Below are 20,653 nucleotides of genomic sequence, written 5' to 3'. Positions count from 1 at the left end.
ACTGGAGTCCAGGCCACAATTGACACGTAATCTCAGCAACACTGTCAATTTAACTAACACATTTCAGACAATAAGTAAGTTTTAGAGACTACAACTTAGGTTTTTTATAAAATGTAATCTTACTATTAAGTTTCTTTTTATTAAAGTAATACCTGTTCATTATAAAAATAACCAAGTAATATGGAAATGCAAGATAAAAATGATAATTATAAAAGCAACAACTATTTCCAATAACTCTGTTTCTCAGAGTAAAATTTGAGATTTACAGTATGATTTAATTTTCTCTCATATTTTTTCTCACACATACACCAATTTTTCTATGTGCATATAAAAAATCACTTATTATTTATAATCTTTCAGCTCCAAGGTAGGGCCTCATTCCTATCTCCATGGTGACTGCCAGTTGATGAATCACCTCCATTCTAACCCCTAGCAGTGAGGTCTGCAGAGGACCGAGCATGTCCTATGTGTGTTCCTTTATATGGAGTAGGCAAAATGTGGATAATTAACTGAACCTAAAGCTAAGGTCAACATAGGTCTATGCTGCATAAACCTAACTGCCTCCATTGCCAAAGTATAAAAACTAATATGTTGAAAATTATTGCAACTGTTATTGTTTCCTTGCCTGTATGGTCTTTTTTATTCTCAAGTGATGCTTGAGGTTGCTGTACTTGTACCTGATTCAATGCCTAGAGACCCTGTCTGGGTCCCTATTTATGGATACTCTTCAGTACAGTTCTGTGAATATGGTCCATATCAGTTAATGACCTTGGTCTTGTCAGCTGCTCCTACCTAAGTTGTCCCTAGGACTGAATTTAGAGTGTCCTAAGCCTAAATTGTTTCTGACTGTGTCATTTACTGATGCTGTGAACTTGGACAAGCTACTTCATTTCTGAAACACCAGATATCAAAGTTTGGTCTGTGCTCCCCTCAGGGGCACTATGAAATTACATTGAAATAATGTGTGTGAAAGAGCTTTGTGCACTGTAAAGTTTGTACCACTAATTTTTAGGGTAAACTTCCATTTAATTGAGAAGTCACTGCTTTCTGCTCATTCAGTAACCATTCCCTCAGGAGTGTGTCCTGAGCCACATAAGACAATAAAGAATGTGTATCCTTTAAAGCCTCCAGCCAGAGTACACTTTTTTAATATAACAAAGTTTTATATTTAATTTGTATATAGCTTCATTTTAGTATATAGTCTAGGCTTATAAATAATCACCATAAAAATATTCACAGTTTCAAACATTACTTCTCTAGGGATATTTTGATGGTAAGGTGAAGGGAACCTGCATTTTTAATCAGTCGGAAGTTGACTTATTTTATGGTTGATCTAGAATTATGAGCTATTATCTATAGTTTGTTGCAAATAATGCCTAGGAAAGATTTTAGGTGATTCATTGGGTGGTAATTTAGGTTCATGCATATTATTATTGTTAATTAATGATAATAAAACTATCCAAATGTTGGAACAGGGAGAGGTGACACTAAGTTTGATAGACTTTCTTGAGAAGGTTCCAAATACCCCATAGATTTGGGGGTTTTGTTTGAATAGTTTGTTGACCACTTTCATAATCTCTGAAGCTGAAGTCAGAATGAGTTATCACTTATTTAATGTGTAGGCTCTTTCTTCCCCCACCACCCTGATTGTAAATTATACAATTTCAACCTCTACAGCCAGCATTTAATATATCTGACTTTATTGCTTTCCATTTTATGAAAATTAATTACAGTTCACATTCTGACACTGAAATTAAAGGGTAAGCACTAAATCTTGTACACAACAATAGGAAATTAAGAGAACATTCTTTATTATTAGAATAATGAAGATCAGGGATGCTTATTTTTCTTCTCTTAAGGCACTGAGGAGTGAGATAAAACCAGATTTAAATGGGATATCATCCCTCTAAAACTTGTGCCCTTGCAACACTAAAGACAGAATGGAATCAGGAAATTTAATTAAAGAACCTCAAAACTTTCTGTTTTATACAGAGAAATATTGTTTTGTGATAGTATCTTAGGCTACAGAACTGTGTCCCTGGGGTCTTGATTTACCAGGAAATTAGGAGACTTAGGAGGTGAAATTGATTAGTCTCTGCACCAACAATGGATCAGCTTCAGCAGATTCTATGAATACCTTTAAAAAATTGTAAAGAAAATCTAAGGATAAATGGCAAAGAGCTTGAAATATAGATGTGATATACATGTCTTTATTGTGTTAGCTGGTCTTTGGCCACAGGTTCCTAAAGAGTGGAAACCATATATAATATCCAACTTTATGTGCACTTTAAAGTTTGCAAATGTAATGAACTGAATGCATATGTGCCCCCCCCCTATTTTTTTATGTTGAAATCCAAGATGATAATATTAGAAAGAGAGGCCTTTTGGAAGTGATTATGTTGTGAAGATGAAGCTCTCATGATCAGAATAAGTGCCCTTATAAAAGAAACCCCGGAGAGCTAGCTATTTCCTTCTATCATGTATGCTCCATTGAAGAAGTGCTATCTATGAGCCAGGGAGTGGGTCTTCCCAGATACCAAATCTGCTATTGCTTAATCTTGGATTTCCCAGTGTTCTAAACTAAGAGAAATAAATTTCTGTTATTTATAACCACCTACTTTGTGGAATTTTATTACAGTGGCCTGCGTGGGTTAAGGCAGCAAAGTATGTAGTTTTCAATGTAGTTTTTCATTTAACACAATGATCTAGGTGTTTTCAACAAGAGATCAAGCAACTGTGTCAATCACACATAGTCCTAAACCATAGTTTCTTTTTGTTATGGAGTCATTAAAATATGAAAAACCCCAATATATAAAACACATGAGAGGGGGAATAAAAGATGTAAGGGGCCAGAAACTTGTAACTTGGTTCTCTCGGTCCTTAACTTTATTTCCTAAGGTTCTTCTATGGAGATCCATGGAGCACAGTTTGAAAACCATTCCATAAAATTTAAAGTGTATGGTAAACATTAAAAGAGGTTCCTATACACATCTACATAACATCTGTCAGAGTTCTGTCCTCTTCTGCCTCTGTTCCAGTCTCCTTCAGATAATGTCTTTGTACGGCTCTAAAATGAGGATGATACTGGCTTCAGTTTCCTAGGTAAAAACTAAATGCAAGTCTAAAAGTCTTTGATAGTTCCAATTGCCCATCATTATGAAATATCTCAAACTAGGTATTTACACAATTTAAGGCAGTACTTTTGTGTTCATGTTAAGATTTACCACTATTGCATCTTGGTTTCCTAACATTTAGAGGTATGTTTACATGTCAGCCTAAATAAACTAACGATATCATATTTCATGAATTAAGTGGTAGTAACCACAAGTTCTCCTGCCATGTGGCTGATGATCCAGAGACCCTTCCACTGGAAAATATAGTGCATTGTCTAGGTTTTGAGAAATAGATCCCCCCCCCCCACTCCAATAGCAACATTCATTGACATACACCTGACATTTTGTGTAATTGACATGAGTCAAAGACTGACTGGAATCTGTCAAATGACGTCATTTTGTCTCTATGTTGGCAATAACAACAGCTATTGTGAATAAATAACTCTAAAGATTTAAATTCCCTTCAAGTAAATTCTCTGTTTTCATTCAGTATCTAACATATGCCAAATGCTCTGTCAGTTAATAGGATATAAGAGCGAGCAAAGACACATACTCTGTCCTCTGTGAGTTTATAGCCTACTGAGGGAGCCAGACTAAGAAAAGTCACTGTGTGAATGTAAATTTATTTTTTAAATCAAAAACACAAGTTGCTGTCAAGACTTTAAAGAGGAATTTAATTCAGACTTTGGAAGTGATATTGAAAAGAAATGATACTGGATAAATGACAAAAATGGTAGGTTTGAAAGGGAACTTCTGGAATATCAGAGGAAGGAACTAGCTAAATCCTCTCCTCAGCATTCAATGATAGAACTGAACAAAGCTTTAAGGACTCTAGAAATTGAACAATATCATAACACAAATTTAGAAACATTTATTCAAGGAAAAAAACCCATAAAATCTCAAGGGATGGTGGGAGTTTGTATGATTTTAGTCCTGCACTTCTTAATGCAATGTTGGTGATCCTGTAGATGGTGATCCTGTGGATTAGTCCTACTGGCACAGAGTATGATAAGCTGAAACAACTATTTGAGGGGGGGGGAGGGTGACTAGACTTAGAACAAGTGCATGCCTAGGAAAACTGTTGTAAACAGTAGCAATCTCAGTGGCAAGCAGTCAGAAATGACCAGCTTTACAGCTAGTCTGAAGTTGTCTTTGGGGTAGGGGAAGCAATAGATTAGTAGAAAAGCAAGAAATTCAACAGGGAGATCCAGGGAAGTGAGGTAGCCATTAAGAGAAAGAATAGACACTTGTAAGAAGTCATGGGCATGCTCCAAAGAGACTGGAAAGGGTTAGCTCTACACTTATCTCTGCATGAATGTGACGCATAGAACATCAGAGGAGACATGAGAAATTGTTAGCAAAAAGTAAAAGCAAGACAGATTTTTAAACTTCTTGAACTTTGAGTGCATTTTCTAACCTACAACATAGCTTCTTTACCAATGAGTAAAACTTTTTTTTTTAAAAATGTATTTTTAGTTGTTGATGAACCTTTATTTTATCTATCTATCTATCTATCTATCTATCTATCTATCTATCTATCTATCTATCTATGTGTGGTACTGAGGATTGAACCCAGTGTCTCATATGCTAGGCAAGTGCTCTATCACTGAACCACAACCCAGCCTGAGTAAAACCTTTTTTACTCAAAATATTTAATCATAACTTTAGAGCAGTTATTGAATGGTGATTAAAATAGGCTGGTTTACAAAAAATTTCTTAAGATGACAGATTTAAATATTAAAAACAAGAATGAAAACAACAATAGCAAACTCAGCAGAGTTATCAGCAGCCACATACTACAAGGAAGACAGACTCTGCAGTCTTAGTTAAGTCACTAAACAAACAAGAATTATATTATATATAATATAATTAACAAACTAGAGTTATTATATTATCTAAAATCTAATATTATTATATTATCTAGTTTTCAACAAAAAATTAGGAAAGGAAATAGAAACAGAAGAGTGTGATGTATAGACAGGGGAAAAGAGAAGTCAATAGAAACCATCTTTGAAAGAGCTCATAGATGGGACTTAGTAAACGAAGAACTCATGTCAGCTATTGTAAGCATGCTCAAAGAATAAAGGAAATCACGTTTGAAGAATTAATGGAAAGCATGACAACAATGACTCCTCAAATAAAGAATATCATTAAGGGTATATAAATTATTATACAAGGACCAAGTAAAAATTTTGAACTTAGAGAAAGTACAGTAATCCAAATGAAAAATTTACTTGCTGTGGCAGAATGAAGGATCAAAAAAATTAAGGTCAGATCAACAAAAATTATATAATCTGAAAAAAATAATAAAGGAATGAAGAATATCAAGTAAAAATAAAGAGAGCTTCAAAGACCTGTGGGACACCATCAAGTACATCAACATACTTCAATGAGAATACCAGGAGGGGAGAGAGATGGGAGGGAAAAAGTAATACTTGATAAAAAAAAATTGATAAAACATTAAGATACATGACCAAAGAGCTCAATGAACTCTATAGGCTTAACACAAAGTGGTCCATACCCAGGCACAACATAGTCACAACTATCAAAAGCCAAAGAAATAGAGGTAAATTTTGAAAGTAGAGGGAGTGAAACAATGCTTTGCATATGGGAAATCACCAGACGACTAAGAACTGACTTCTTATGCAAAACAATGGGGCCAGGTGACATGTTAAAAGTGCTTAAGGAGACAGAAAAAGCCCTGTCAACCAAGACTCTATATGGAGCTATTTGAAGTCACATGAAATTAAAAAAAGAGGACTAGGACAGCTAATCCAGTAGGTCAATAAAAGATACAGTGTACCTATATGTTTTTCTCTTTTCTTATCTTATTTGAAACACAGTTGCATAAAATGGTAACTATACTTTGTATTGGTGAGATTATATAAAGATTTAACCTATCATAGAACAAAGGTGGAGGGAGAAAATTTAGTTACATTGGAGCAACCATTTTAATGGAGTTATATTAATCTGAAGTAAATTGTTATAAGTTGTATTATAATACTTGGTGCAACCATTAAAAATAACTAAAAGATTTAGTAAAAAACAAAACAAAAAATGACAAAAATATTAAAATAGTACACAAAAGCACCTGTTTACTACAGAAGACTATAAAGGAGGAACAAGCTTACAAAAAGGCATGAGAAATATAGAAAATAAATAGTCCAATGGCGTATAGAAACCTAATCATATCAATTATTACATTGAATATAAACAGATTAGCACATTCCAGTCAAAAAGCAAAATTGTTGGATTGGGAAAGAAAAACAAGATCCAACTATGTACTGCTGCAGAGACATATCTTAGATTGAAATACACAATAGGTGAAAGTAAAATGATGAAAAATATCTTATGCAAACAGAAAATAGAATGGGATTGTCATAGTAATATAAAAAATTATATTTTAAGAGAAAAAATTTACTAGAGACAAGGGAGATATTATATAATGATAAAAGTTTTAATTCATCAGGAGGATACAAAAATTACAAACATAATACCCAACAACAAATTTTACAAAATAATTGAAGCAGAAATGAAAAGTTGAAGACAGGAATAGCAATAAACACTAATATTTGGAAATTTAAACATCACATTTTAATATAGATAATCAGCAAAGATAAAGAAGATTGGAACAATATTATCAACTAATTTGATCTGCCTGACATCCAGGGAACACTTCTAACAAGAGCAAGATATATAATCTTTTCAAGTGTACATAGGGTATTTCCTAAGATAGACTACACACTGGCGTCCACACAAATCTCACTATGTGTAAAAGGATACAAGGATTGAAATTACACAGTATGTTCTCTGAACATATTGGAATGTAATTATAACTCAATAACAAATCTATGAAGATAATTTTAAAGGCACATAAATAATCCTGAGTTCAAAAAAAAAGATCAGATGAAAAAATTAGACAATAACTTGAATTGAATGAAAATTGAAATGTAAAATCTGAATTTTTGAGATAAAGAGTGCTTAAAGAGAAATTTATAGCTTTAAGCAGCTATATTTGTAAAAAAGAAGGATTACAAAAATCTAAGTTTCAAATTTAAAGAACAACAGTAGGGGAAAGAGACTAAATCTAAAGGAAGTTGAAGGAATAAAATAGAATAGATATCAATAAAATAGGAAAGAGGAAACAAACAAACAAACAAACAAAAACTAATGAAACCAAAATTTGGTCCTATAAAAAGGTCAAAAATTCTCAAGCTTTTAATCAGACTGAACAAGAAAAAAAGAAAGATGACCAATGAAATTGGGAATGAAGAAAGAGCAGTACCTCTGTACATACAGATATTAGGGAACTCTATGAACTTTATGCCAATATATTATTCATTTTAGATGAAATGAACAAATTTCTGGGTAGAAACAGATGACCAAAACTGACTAAACAAAAAATTAAAAAATCTGAATAAACCTATAAGAAAGAAATTGAATTAGTTTAAAAATATTCCCCCAAAGAAAATTAGACTCATATGGTTTCACAGATGAATCTCGCCCCCCTCCCTCTCTCTCTTGCAGTACTGGGGTTCACACTAGGGCCTCACAGGGGCTAAGCAAGTGTTCTACTCCTGAACTGCACCCCCAACCTTTCTCAAATGAGTTTCATCAAACATATAAAGAATAAATAATACCAATCTTTCCTAAACTTTCCCAAATAATAGAAGAGGAGGGAACACTTCCTAATTACTTCTCTGATATTAAAGCCAGACAAAATGTTATATTATCCTTCAATAAAAGTAGGTACAAAAACCCTCAGCAAAATATTAACAAAATGAGTGCAACATCATATATCAAAGATTGTATATGGAGACCAAATGTAACTTATTCCAGGAATACAAAGATGATTTTACATCAAAAACTCATTGAGTGCAATACATTGTATCACTAATAATGGACAAAATTGGCATGATTATCTGAATGGATGCAGAAACCAAAATGTAACAACAATTTATGATAAAAACTTTCCCCAAATTAGAAATTGTGGAGAACTCTCTCAATCTGATAAAGCACATTTATGAAAAGACTACATCTAACATTACCCTTGATGATGAAAGACTGAATTCTTTCCCCTAGGATTAGGAATACAATATTAGAACCTCTCCTCTCACCACTTTTATTCAAAATTAAACTGAAAGCTCTATCCAATAAAATCAAGCAAGAAAAAGAAATAAAAAACATATAATTTGGAAAGGAAGAAGTAAAACTGTTTTCATTGAGAAATGACATGATTCTGTACGTTGAAAATCATGTGACATCCACATAAAAATCTGTGTAACAGTCAGGTGTAGGTGGCCAATTAAGACAATGAGACAAACAGGAAGTAACTAGCTTTTACTTACTAGCCCTGACAGGGAAAGCAAGAGACAAAGAAAGGCACTGGCTCCCAGTGCTCTGTTTTTCTCCATGGAATGGCACTGGATGAAGGGCAGGTGTATGCTGCGCAGACTGACAAAATCAACTTGCTGACAAAAGACTGTAGCCTCATTATGGACATTTGGGCTGGAGGAAGAGGGCAGAAAGAGAGGGCTAGGCACAGAAAGATACTGAAACAAAACAGGGGAAAAGGTGCCTCAGCTAAGACCTCTGATGAGGAGGTCTCAGCAGAGGCACTTGGGGAAGTGCCTTATCCTAGGACCCTAATAAGGAAGCTTCTGGCTTGAGGAGTCTTAACAAGAGATGCCCATATGCAAAGGAGCACAGATGGCCTTTACTGAAGGAACTGAGCCCTGACTACAGAATTCAGACAACTGCCATGTTCTGGTGCTACATCAAGTTTAGTACAGTCAGGAAGCTTCCCTGCCTAAGGCCTGCCAGGAAAGAGAATTGCCTTGGTCAGGCCTAAAAGATCCCACAGAGGATTTTACCTTGGAGCCAGGCTCCTCAGAAACTACTACAACTAGTAAGTGAATCCAGCAAGATTGTTGGATTAAGGATCAACAACAACAAGAAAAATTTAAAAATATTTTTGTGTAGTAACAATGAACCCTACAAAATGAAATTAAAATAATTCCATTAAAAATAGTATCAAGAAGGATAAAGCACCAAGGCATATATTGGATGCTAAATGTGCAAGATTGAAAACTCCAAAACATTACTGAGGCAATTTAGAAAAAAAAATCTGAGGCAATAATGCTCATGGATTGGAAGATTCAGCATGGTTAAGATGACAAATGTTTCTACATGGATCTTAAAATTCAATGAAATTCTTACCAAACTCACCAACAGGGATTTTCGTGGAAATTGACAAGCTGACTCTAAAATTTATAAATGCAATATCCAGAGTAGCCAAAATAATTTTGAAAAAGAACAAAGTTGAAGGACTAACACTTCCCAATTTCAAAACTTGCGACACAGTAATCAAAGCAGTGTGGGTAACGGTATAAGGACAGACAGATAGATCAATCAAGCATATTTGAGAGTCAGGTCAATTTAGTGGGGGAAAGGTTAGTCTTTCAACAAATGATTGCAAAAAGTTGAATTTAGAATATGTTGCCTTCAAAGCATCAGATCAAGAAATAAAACAACATAGAGAACCCCTCAAACTGAATCATAAACTATGAAATACTTAATAAAAACATAATCTTGACATAGGCAAAGAGTTCTTAGATACAGCACCAAAGTATGATTCATTAAAAGAAAAGATTGAAACTTTGGACTTTATCACAATGAAAAGGTTTTGTGCTTAAAAAAGGAACCATTTAAAAGGTGATAAGACAACACAGACAAAGAGAAAATATTTGCACAGAATATATTTGACAAATGACATCATATCTAGCATACAATTATATATACATATAAATCAGTAGTAAGAAAATAAATAGGAGCAAAATATCTAGATATTTTACTAAAGAAGGTATAAAATGGGTAATAATCACATGAAAAGATGCTCAACATCAGGAGTCAATAAAGAAATGCAAATTAAACCATAAGGAGATACTACTTCATTTCCATTAGAATGACCATGGTCAAAAAGAAAGGGAGTATCAAGTGTGGGTGAGGGTATGGAGAAACTGGCACTCTCATCCACTGCTGATGCAGATTGACAGTAGAATAGCCACCCTGGGAAATAATTGGGTGGTTTCTTCAAAAGTTAAACATAAATTTATTATACATTCCATACTTCTAAATTTAGCTATCTACTCAAGAGAAATAAAACATGTATGTCTCATTACATGAATATTCATAGTAGCATTATTTATAATAGCCCATTTGGAAACAATCCAAGTGTCCAGCAATTGGTGAATGTATAAGCAAAAGTGATATACACAATGGATATTTTCTTTAGCAGTAAAAGGGAACCAAATATTGATAACACTACAACATAGATAAAGCTTCAAAACTATGCTGAGGAGATGAGGTCATACACAAAAGAACACATATCAGATGATTCTGTTTGTAAGAAATGCCCAGAAGGCACACATAAAGCAGATTATTGATTGCCTGGTACTGGCAATAAGGATGGACTACAAATTGGTATGAGGATCTTTTGGGGACAAAGTGTCCAGACATTGGATTTTGGTGATTGTCGAACAATTCTAGAAATTTACTAAAAATTATTACATCATACACTTAACAGAAGATTAAAAAGAAAACAATAGGTTTCAGTTAGGTAAATATATGGAAGGGGAAAGGATGGGGAGCCATAGGGAGCTGCTAGTGCAGAAGTTTTGAGGCAAGAAAGTGCTTTGGTGGGTTTGAGACAGTAAAAGAAGTTCACTATCAAAGATGCCTGAAGTACAGGGAGACTGAAAAAGTAGAGGAGGCCAGATCATTGGCTTTATAATTCAAATTAGGAAAACTGAACTTGGACAACTCTAAGAATTTTCAACAGCTGTGCTTACTTAGTTTTTATAGTACAATTAGAGAGAGAACATGATTGTAATAAGTATTAAAGTAAATATGCCTTAAAAACATTTAAGTATGTGTGAAAAATCTCTTAAATATAAAAGTTCAAACTCCATATTTATTACTATTTTACAACTTTAGAAATAAAAACACATGTTTTTCATTGAGTATGAATAAAAGAACCTTAAAAAGAAGGTGTAATTAGCACTGTAAGTTCCAGTTCACATTTGATTGCTTTTAAAGAGAAAAATGATCTCTGATGGTTTTGCTGTAGACTATGGATCCAAAGCAGAATTTTCATATGTAAATGCTTTATTGTACTGAAAACCAAATTCTCAAAATTTTAAAGGAGCAGGAATAAAAAAAATTAGAAACGAGCCTAATTGAAGATGTTTACTTTTCAAAATTGGTGATAGTTGTTTATAACTTTGTTAAAAAGAATTGCCTCTCTTTCTCCTTCTATATATAATCTACAAAATTTCTTCTCTTTGTATATCTATATGTCTCTCTCTCTATATATAGATATATCTATATATCTCTATATATACATCTCTCTCTCTCTCTCTCTATATATATATATATATATATATATATATATATATATATATATATATTAAGAAGAATATTTGAAGATCAATAACACAAAAACAAGTCAGAGAAGATTTTGTCACATAAAGAATTGGTTAAAATTAGAATTTTTGAGTATGCTTTAAATTTTTGGTTTTTTAGAAGTTAACATTTCAAATAATGTGATATAAGTCTTGGAAATGTTTGCATTTTACCACTTAGTTTCACTTTAATTGTGAATTTTAAGTGTTAGTTTAATTTTAATTTCAGAAGAGAAAAGAAATGCCCAGTATTACCAGGAAGGGAAAATCTTCTATAGTTGTAAGTCCTGACATCAAGCTATATAATCTCTGTTATTCTTCCCACTCCTCCCACCCGAACTCCCCTCCTGGTAAAGAACTGTGCATGGGTAGTGTCACCCGACTGGTGGTCATCAGATTCCTCTTAAGCCAACTTTCATTCTCAATCCCATTTTGGCTTTTTCTCTCATCTATGATCCCTCCTCTCTCCAGAGTCAAGGCAACCAGGCTGAATAAAAGCAACAGGGTGATTGTGTGATGGGGACCAGTGGTTCCCAGACACTGGGTTAAGAGGCCACCAAATTGATTTCACTTGAGAGCAAATTCAGATCTGAACCCAGTTTTTCAGAGGTGAAAGAGATCTATTGATTTTCGTCACAGCCAGTTTAAAACTGAAATGATCGCCATTTTAACTGTGTCAGACTGAACAGATCTATTGGAAATGAGTATCATTGCTACTGGAAGCTGTTTTTCTTTTGACTGAATTCTATATTGTACATCTTGGATGGAAAACAAAGTAATAAGACAGTGAAAAGCAGCTGGGAAATTCTGTGGTGATTGTTATTTATCTGTACAGGTAAATGAAACAATCCAGGGAGGGAGAACAGTTTGTAGAAATGCCCCAATACCTGTTTGCCCTGAGTGAAAACAATTCACCCAAACCATGAACAGTCTAAGAGGCTGAAATAATTTTTGTACACATTTCAGCTGCTTTCGTTGTCAAGGGTTTGTGAAAAGAAAGAGCCTTCTCAGAGTGCGCAAGAGATGACTCTGAGAGTTGTGGGTTTTAGGGAGGTTCTTTGGCAGAATTTTATTTGGAGCACAACATTGAACATTAAGCAAATAGGTCTATGAGAATCTGTAAACACAGGAGACTATTTCTGGAAAGCTTAGTTGATATTATGTTTTTATAAATTTTATTCATAGAAATTGTATTTTGATGTTTGTCTTTCTTTCTTCTTTAGGAAAGGCCAGAATGAGAGAAAAAATAAAAATGCTTGATATCTCTTCAGTTATCAAATGCTTGATATCTCTTCATGTTCAAAGTTGGCCACTTGAGAAATCTATTTTGGATGGTTTCTTAGAGATTTAAATTTTCTTAAAACCGGTCTTTATCTAGCAAAAATACTTATGTCTTGCTTTTTAAAAATGGAACAAATAGAATTAACTATTTTCCTTAAGAATTCAAATTCCAGCCAGGTGTGGTGGCACATACCTGTAATCCAGCAGTTTGGAAGGCTGAGACAGGAGGATTGAGAGTTCAAAGTTAGCCTCAGCAATGGTGAGGCACTAAGCAACTCAGTGAGACCCTGTCTCTAAATAAAATACAAATAGGGCTGTGGGTGTGGCTCAGTGGCCAAGAGACCTTGGTACCAAAAAAAAAAAAAAGACTTTGAGTTCATTTTCCATCATATTCCAATGATGATCCATTGGGATGACTTTTTAGTTCATTTGATGAATCTCTTCTGTCAATTATAAATGGTGATCTCTCTGCTATGTCTCCTCCTTGTATTCAGATTCTTCTTTCTCCTCTTTCTTTATGCCTGTCATCATTATTGCCATCATTTCTTCATCACCCCAATTTTTGAGTTCCTATTTATAAAAGGTACTTATAAAAGGTATTTGTACTTATAAAATGTACAACACATTTGAGTACGTATGTAAAATGTTGCCATCACTGTGATTGCTGTCTGTGTGGTGGTTGGTGGTGATTGCAGTGGTGATGGGCATAGGCATGGGAAATGAATTTCTATCACGTTCCATCAGACTTGTAGGTGACTGGATTTATGGTATCTCAACTCACCTTCTCAACAAAAAGATAAGCTGTGTATTATTATTCTCATTTTACTAATGAAGAAATGAAAGTTCAAAGAGGTTAAATAAATTGTTTGAGGTGACATAGCAGCATGGGGAGGCTGCCAGTGCCTTGTTGGGGGGTTCTTCTTCTTGTCAGGAGGATGTAAGCCACCTAAGAAATTAAAGTCTAGAATAATTACTGAAGAACAAAAGACAATGTCAGAAAGATAATTTCAAAAGGTGGAGCCCCTGATAGGTCCTGTCCACACAGGAGCTGGAGCTAGATAACTAGAAAATGGCTCCTGTAGTTTATTTAAGGGGATATATCAAAGGCAGGGATAAAGTTTCAGGAGTGGAGTATTGCTTCATGGTGTTTTGCATTCAGCAGGTTGATGGGCATCTTGGCAGGTCACACCTATCTCTGAGAAGCTTGAGTGGCTGCAGCAGGTCACCCCATCTCTGGTGCTCTGTGGGACCTAAGCAGAACTTGAATAGGTCACAGTGTGTCTGGGCAGTCAGCCAGAGGAAATGTCCACTGGAATTTTCTAGACACCAGATTCTCCTATTAATTAGGCTGTGATGCTGATGTAGTCTACACGCAGCCCATGGATGGCTCTCGACATAGTAGTAAGTAGATTCCTAGCCCAAGTCTTTTGGAGTTTAAGTACCTAACATGGACCAGGGCTGACATTCAAAGGATGCATCTATCTAACAGGGTCAGACTGTGTACAATCGTTCTTGCTGCATGTTCCAAGGGCCCTCCTACAATGTGTGTAGGACATGGTTAAATGCTCTCATGGAGAAAATCTACAAAGAATTTTGTTCAATTGAAAGTTATAATTCAAGCTGGCTTATAAACAGATCTATTACTGAAACTATATAAATTATGACAGAGATTAACAACTAAATTTACTCAGAAGTTACAAAAGTATTTCTAGGAATAAATCACTATACATTAAAAATGTCAGAGTCCATCTAAAGTTCTTTTTTCAATGACTTAAAAGACATTTCTTCATCATTTAAATGGCACAGTAGGGCTGGGGATGTGGCTCAAGCGGTAGCGCGCTTGCCTGGCATGCGTGCGGCCCGGGTTCGATCCTCAGCACCACATACCAACAAAGATGTTGTGTCCGCCGAGAACTAAAAAATAAATATTAAAAATTCTCTCTCTCACTCTCTCTCCTCTCTCACTTTCTCTTTAAAAAAAAAATGGCACAGTATATATTATTCCTTTATGTACTGCTTACAGTTTATGTTTAGACTTGTGCTTCTCTTAGTAGGTACAAACAATGTTGATGCTTCTACATGAACAGATTGAAGAAGGAAAAGTTCAAATCAGATTTTTATAGAAAATTGCCAGGTGAGGAATAGGCCATGAAAAACCAAACATTAAGAAACCAGATGGTTAGAAGGCTGCGGTGCCATGTCATTGATGAAAGATTCCAGAGAAGTTAATCTGGCTCTTCCTTGGAGAGAGGTCAAGGTGAAAACTATAACTCTCAGTTTCAAAATCTTATAAGTAATGTTGTATGAGGGCTATGAGTCTAAGCCAGTGTTCCTTATCCTGGCCATGAATTAGTATCACCTGTGGAATTTTAAACACATTCTGATTCTCACTGCATATTTCCTGATCTGGGGCTTTAGAATCTGTATATTTCAAAAATGTACCCCAAAAAAATATTGGAAAAAAAGAAGAGACGAGAAGGGGGCAAAGGAGGGAGGGAGGGAAGGAGAGACAGAGAAAGAGAAAGATGAAGAGGAGGAGGGAAATGAAACACAAATAATCAAACAGAGTGAGTTAGGCTAATAGTCGTAAACTTATGTTAGGAGTAGTAGTGGTGCTGTGCTAGAGGTGGCATAAATTGGCCTACGATTCTCTCTCTTCCCAATCTCGTCAGAGACTTCGCATTGGTAGCCTAAAATTGTCCATGGTTGGAGTAATTATACCCTAGAAGTTAGCAAATGCAACAAATTGGGGCTCGACCTCCCCAAGAACCTGCTCATCAGCACACCATTAGATATATGGATGCTCTTTGTAAAGATTACATCTTCTGCCCCAAACCAAACCAAAAGCAAAGCAAAACAACAACAATAAAAAGCACCAAGACACTTTTCTAGCGAGCTATTGCAGCCTGCTTGACTTCCTTCCACAAACTGAGATTTGTAAAGTACTATACTTGACAGTAAGCTTCCTGAGGACAGGAATCATGTCTATGTATATCTCTACTATAGGTCCAGAATGCAGCCTGGTGTCAGATATATGTCAGAAAATAAATATTTATGAATAAGTGAATGCTGTTTTCATTTTAAAAATATTTTTTGCTACCCATCTGCTACCTTAATTTGGGTTGAGTGGAAGTAATGGAAGAAGATGAAAAATACATAGTTAATATTCTGCATGAAACTGCCATTAGCTTCTGTGGGGAGAAGGTATTTAACAAATGGAAAGCATAAGGTCCCAAATTAATCCCACCTTAACCTCGGGAAATGCATAAGGGAAGAAAATTCACATTACTGATTACACACTGGTACCTGACAGATAGAAATGAGATAATAAGTAGATATTGACTTCTGTTGAGGTGAACATCAAGATCTATTGACCTGAGAGGTAAATATTGACCGAGGTGAAGTCAAGGTCAATATTTGCCTCAAAGAACAGGAAACCTTAATGCTCACCAATATATAAAGGTTATATGTGAATTTTTACATATATTTTCCTGGCATAAGATAATGAAAGCCCTCTATTTTCTCAAGTGATGCACAAAAGTCTGTTTTAAAAGTTTAAGTTTCATACAAATGGCAGCTTTGAGGAATAAGAATTTCTACTTCTTCTTGATTGTGGACTTTTCCTGATCTATTTGTTAAGAGGATTTGATCTGGTTTGATTTTGGCAAAACGAAGATTAGCAAGAGTTTAGTAGAACTTAAGTGATCCCTTAGGAGTGTACAAAGAACATCATACCAAATCATTGTGGTTATCAGTGACATTTTTTCTCATGACTATTTTTGTCCATCATGACTTACAGTATTTCATTCTGTAACAATACATCTTGATCATAGAATCTTAAGATCTTAAGTCCTAAGATTTTAAGGATATCAGTCTAGTCATTAGATTTCAATTTATTTTCTGACTTTAAGGCACAGTCTACCAAAAGATTACCCTGGGCCAATAAACTCTGGTTGTCATGAATATCTAAATGAAATTATTCTGTAGGCTAGAGTAGTGAAGAGTAAGAATGAATCTTGGAACGGAATATCTTAATATTGCCCTTCTTTCCTTTGATGATTAGAAAAGTTCTATCGCTATAGGCAGAAACTTCAACACATCTAGAGCCTAGTGGTCCTACAACTGCCAGTTCCCATACTATTGGACTGTCCAGGCCAAGCTTGGAGGAGTCCCTTCTCCGCAAAGCTCAAGGAGCCCACCTGTCTCCCAGGGTACCATTGCCTAGAGCTGTCTCTGCTAAATCAGTCTTCCTTAAACATGGAGCAATTTGAATGAAAGCATGCTTGCCCAGTTTCCTTTTCGACTTGTTTTGGTTTCTACTCCCCCTAACATTTAGACTAAGAAGCAAGATTTAAAGATCCCTCAAGGAAAAGAAAGTGTCAGTTTTATATCTCTGCAATACACACTTGGAGCCCAGCTTCCTTTCAATTCCGGAAGCTCCTTGAGGGTAATGACAATGTTTCCTATCTTCGCCTACCTTTCAAGGCACCTATGTTGGCTCTGCTGGGGGGAAAGATGTTCAACATAAAAGTGCCAAGTGACAAAGTGAGCAAGGGAGGACACAAGCCCCTCTCATTATCTTCTTGTTTTCTCCCTCTACCTCCAGCATTTGCAGAAATGTCAGGAGGATGGGATTAACAGTCTATAGAGCCAAGGCAAGGATTTGAAAACCCCTTCTCATCCCCCCTCCCTCAGGGGCTAGGTTCTAATGTATGCATTGCCTGATTTTCATACATGCTGATTGCATAGCGATTTATTCTACAAGTGCCAAGGAGAAGAGTCACCCCCCGACTAAATGTAAAATCTTTATTCTCACCAATGTCTAAATCATTGTTTTCTCTCTGCCGAGATCATGTGGCACACATTATTAATAGCTCTGGTCTCTCCACCACTTGACACAGCGCTCCAGCTGTCATTCTGCTCCCTGGCTCGTATGATTCTTGCACTGGTGAAGTGCCAGGCCCGGGCCTAGCCCATCAGTCACTGTCACCCACCACCCAGTGATGAATAGCCCGGCCGTCGCCGTGGCGAGGCCCCGGCTCTGATTCACACACGCCTGACTTTTACCAACTTCAGCACACCAGCTGAGGCCTATCCCAGCTGAGGAAGGCCGCAGTGACCTGGAAATGGCACCGCCTCCGCTCCCCAACTCTCCCCCGGCCCCTCCCCCTCAGATTAGTTAAAAATGAAACAAATCCTAATGTGATCATGTCACTAATTATGCATTTAATTCAGTTATAAGGAGCTAATGGCTCCCTCAGTGACAGCTTTTACTGCTAAAAGGCAATTCATTCCTGAAACGGAGAAATCTAATTACACAAAATGCTTCATCCTAATCCTTTCAAAGAATAATCTTATTTGTAGACATTAACATCCCAGATGCTGCTGCTGTTTGTCCATTATGACAGTGTTTGTCCTGAATAATGTATAAATAGCTCTTTCTGGACAGTTGCATGTCACTAAATCAATACAATTTGCTGCCTTCTGTTACATTAAGTCGGCCTGGGCAGGCTGGAGAAAATTAACCTTTTGTTTTCCTCCCCTCCCCCTTTCTCAAAGGGCCTTCAGAATTAGAAATGAGCAAAGGATCAAAGGGGACTGGAGTCAGGATGAAAGGAGACAGTGCAGAGAGAGAAAGAGGGGGAAGAAGTGAAGGGAGACAGGTATGAACGACCAGTTGAGGGAGGAAATGTCAGGTATGGAAATGCCAGGAGACAACCACGGATGACAGGTGGGGGGAAACGGCAAGGTCCTCCTCGGATGATTATTTTGAAATTACTCCAGATGTGGACCTGGACAAGAGCACCGTACGTGCTGATTTTTGGTCTCAGGACTTAATTCTAAGTGATGCTTTCTTTGCCTAATTCTTTGAAACAGTGTAGCGAACTCATGCGGGTTGGTGGGAGGAATTGCAACTACACAGTTTTGGTTAACTGTGAAGGTATCAGAATACCAGGTACAATAAAGCACTCAGGGAGGGCACTGCACGAGAACCGCGATTTGTGTTCGTGTGATTTATGGTGTAACAGATGATTTGCACATTGATAATTGCATTTGATTTACACAACCTTGAGAAGGAGGCACTGGGATTCGAATTCTGAAGGCGAGGAAATGGAATCAAAATGACTTGTCCAAGGTGATATCAGTGGGACTCTACCTCCCATCTCTTGGTTTCAAATGGAGTTTTCACAGTTTTAGACCTCAGCTGACTTTCTCCATAGGCCACGCCTCTGACTATTCAGGAAGCTCTTATAGCAAGTGTATTTTATATTTCATTTTAGGGTTCCTCCAACCTTGTTGTGCATGCACACACATACACATACACAGATATGCTTTCCTGTATAAAACATAGGTTGGTGAGTTTTATTATGAAATTGTCAAAAGATTATAAGGGTATTGAGTGTACAAATGTAATCTAATTTATAAGTTCATATTTATAGCTAAAAAGTTCTGAAGCTGAAGATTAAAAAAAGAGGTTAACAAAATCTTTCTGTAAAGGGCCAGATAGAAAATACTCCAGGTTTTGTGTGCCATACTGTCTCTGGCACAGTTTTGCAATTGTAGGACAGAAGCAGCTATAGTCAACAATAAATCAATGGTCATGGGAGAGGTGGCAGTCTAGACCGGCCCTTCGGTTATAGTTTGAAGACCCATGGGCTAGATAATATATATTTTAAAAATTTTAATCTGAAACAATTCTACTTGATTAGAATTGTTATCTTTTTTTCCTCTTTATATTTCACTCTTGCTCCTATTCATTGCTTTTTTATTCTTAATATTTTCTTTTTATTCTTAATATTGTTTTCTCATTAGAATTTAGACATCTATTGTCTTGATTTTAAACTCAAATTCCGTAGAGATTCATGCAAATAAAGGCAAAATTGACTAGAGTAAATGAGTGAGCATCTATTATACTTTCTTTGCCCCTAATTTCTATTTAATTCACTCTGGCTGATTTTGGGTATATAAGTCAGCATTGGGTTTTGGGGCTTATTTTTGTTGTCAGAAATGGGATGAGGGGAAGGTGGTACAATGTAGCCACTGAGGTTAGGTTCTGCTGTTTGAAATATCATGCTTAAAACTTGCTTTAATGCTATTCAGCAAAGAAAACAATTCAGACTCATTTTAAAGGGAGTTAGGATTGGTGAAGCGCTAGGATACCACTTATACGAGGTCAGCTTTAAGATGATTTTAAGGACAATAGCAGAAAGTGGTTTCAGGGGAGAAAAGAAAGTTGGGTGTTATAGTTTGGATCTTAAGTGTTCCCCAAATGCCGGTATGCTGAATGTTTGGTTGCCAGTCTGTGGAGCTATTGGCTGGGGGTTGAACCTTGGCCGTGGGTCTTGTAGAAGGAAGTTAGGTTATGGGGGTGTGCCTATGAAAGGGATATTGGGTCCCCAGCTCCTTCTCTCTTTGCTTCTTAGCTGCAATGATTTGAACAGCTTTGCTTCATCAGACACTTTTTGCCATGATGAGGAGCCTTGTCACAAGCCCCCAAAACACAGATCCAAGTCACCATGGACTGAAACTTCTAGAACCATGAGCCAAAATTAACTTTTCTTCCTTATAAGTTGTTTATCTCAGATATTTTTCCCCCACACTGAAAACAGTTTACTAATATGTAAGAAAAGGAGACAAGAACAAAACCAAATCAAAGACACAAACATATATTTATTTCCTTCTCTAGCTTTATAATACATAGTGAATAACATCAGATCCTTATGGAAAATAATGTCTTGATTATCCAAAACATGCTGCACAGATGGGCTGAGAGGACTGCCATTGCCACACATTGAT

Source organism: Spermophilus citellus, assembly GCF_964194105.1.
Source record: "Spermophilus citellus genome assembly, chromosome: 8".
Classification (NCBI taxonomy): Eukaryota; Metazoa; Chordata; class Mammalia; order Rodentia; family Sciuridae; genus Spermophilus; species Spermophilus citellus.
This window is presented reverse-complemented; position numbering follows the sequence as displayed.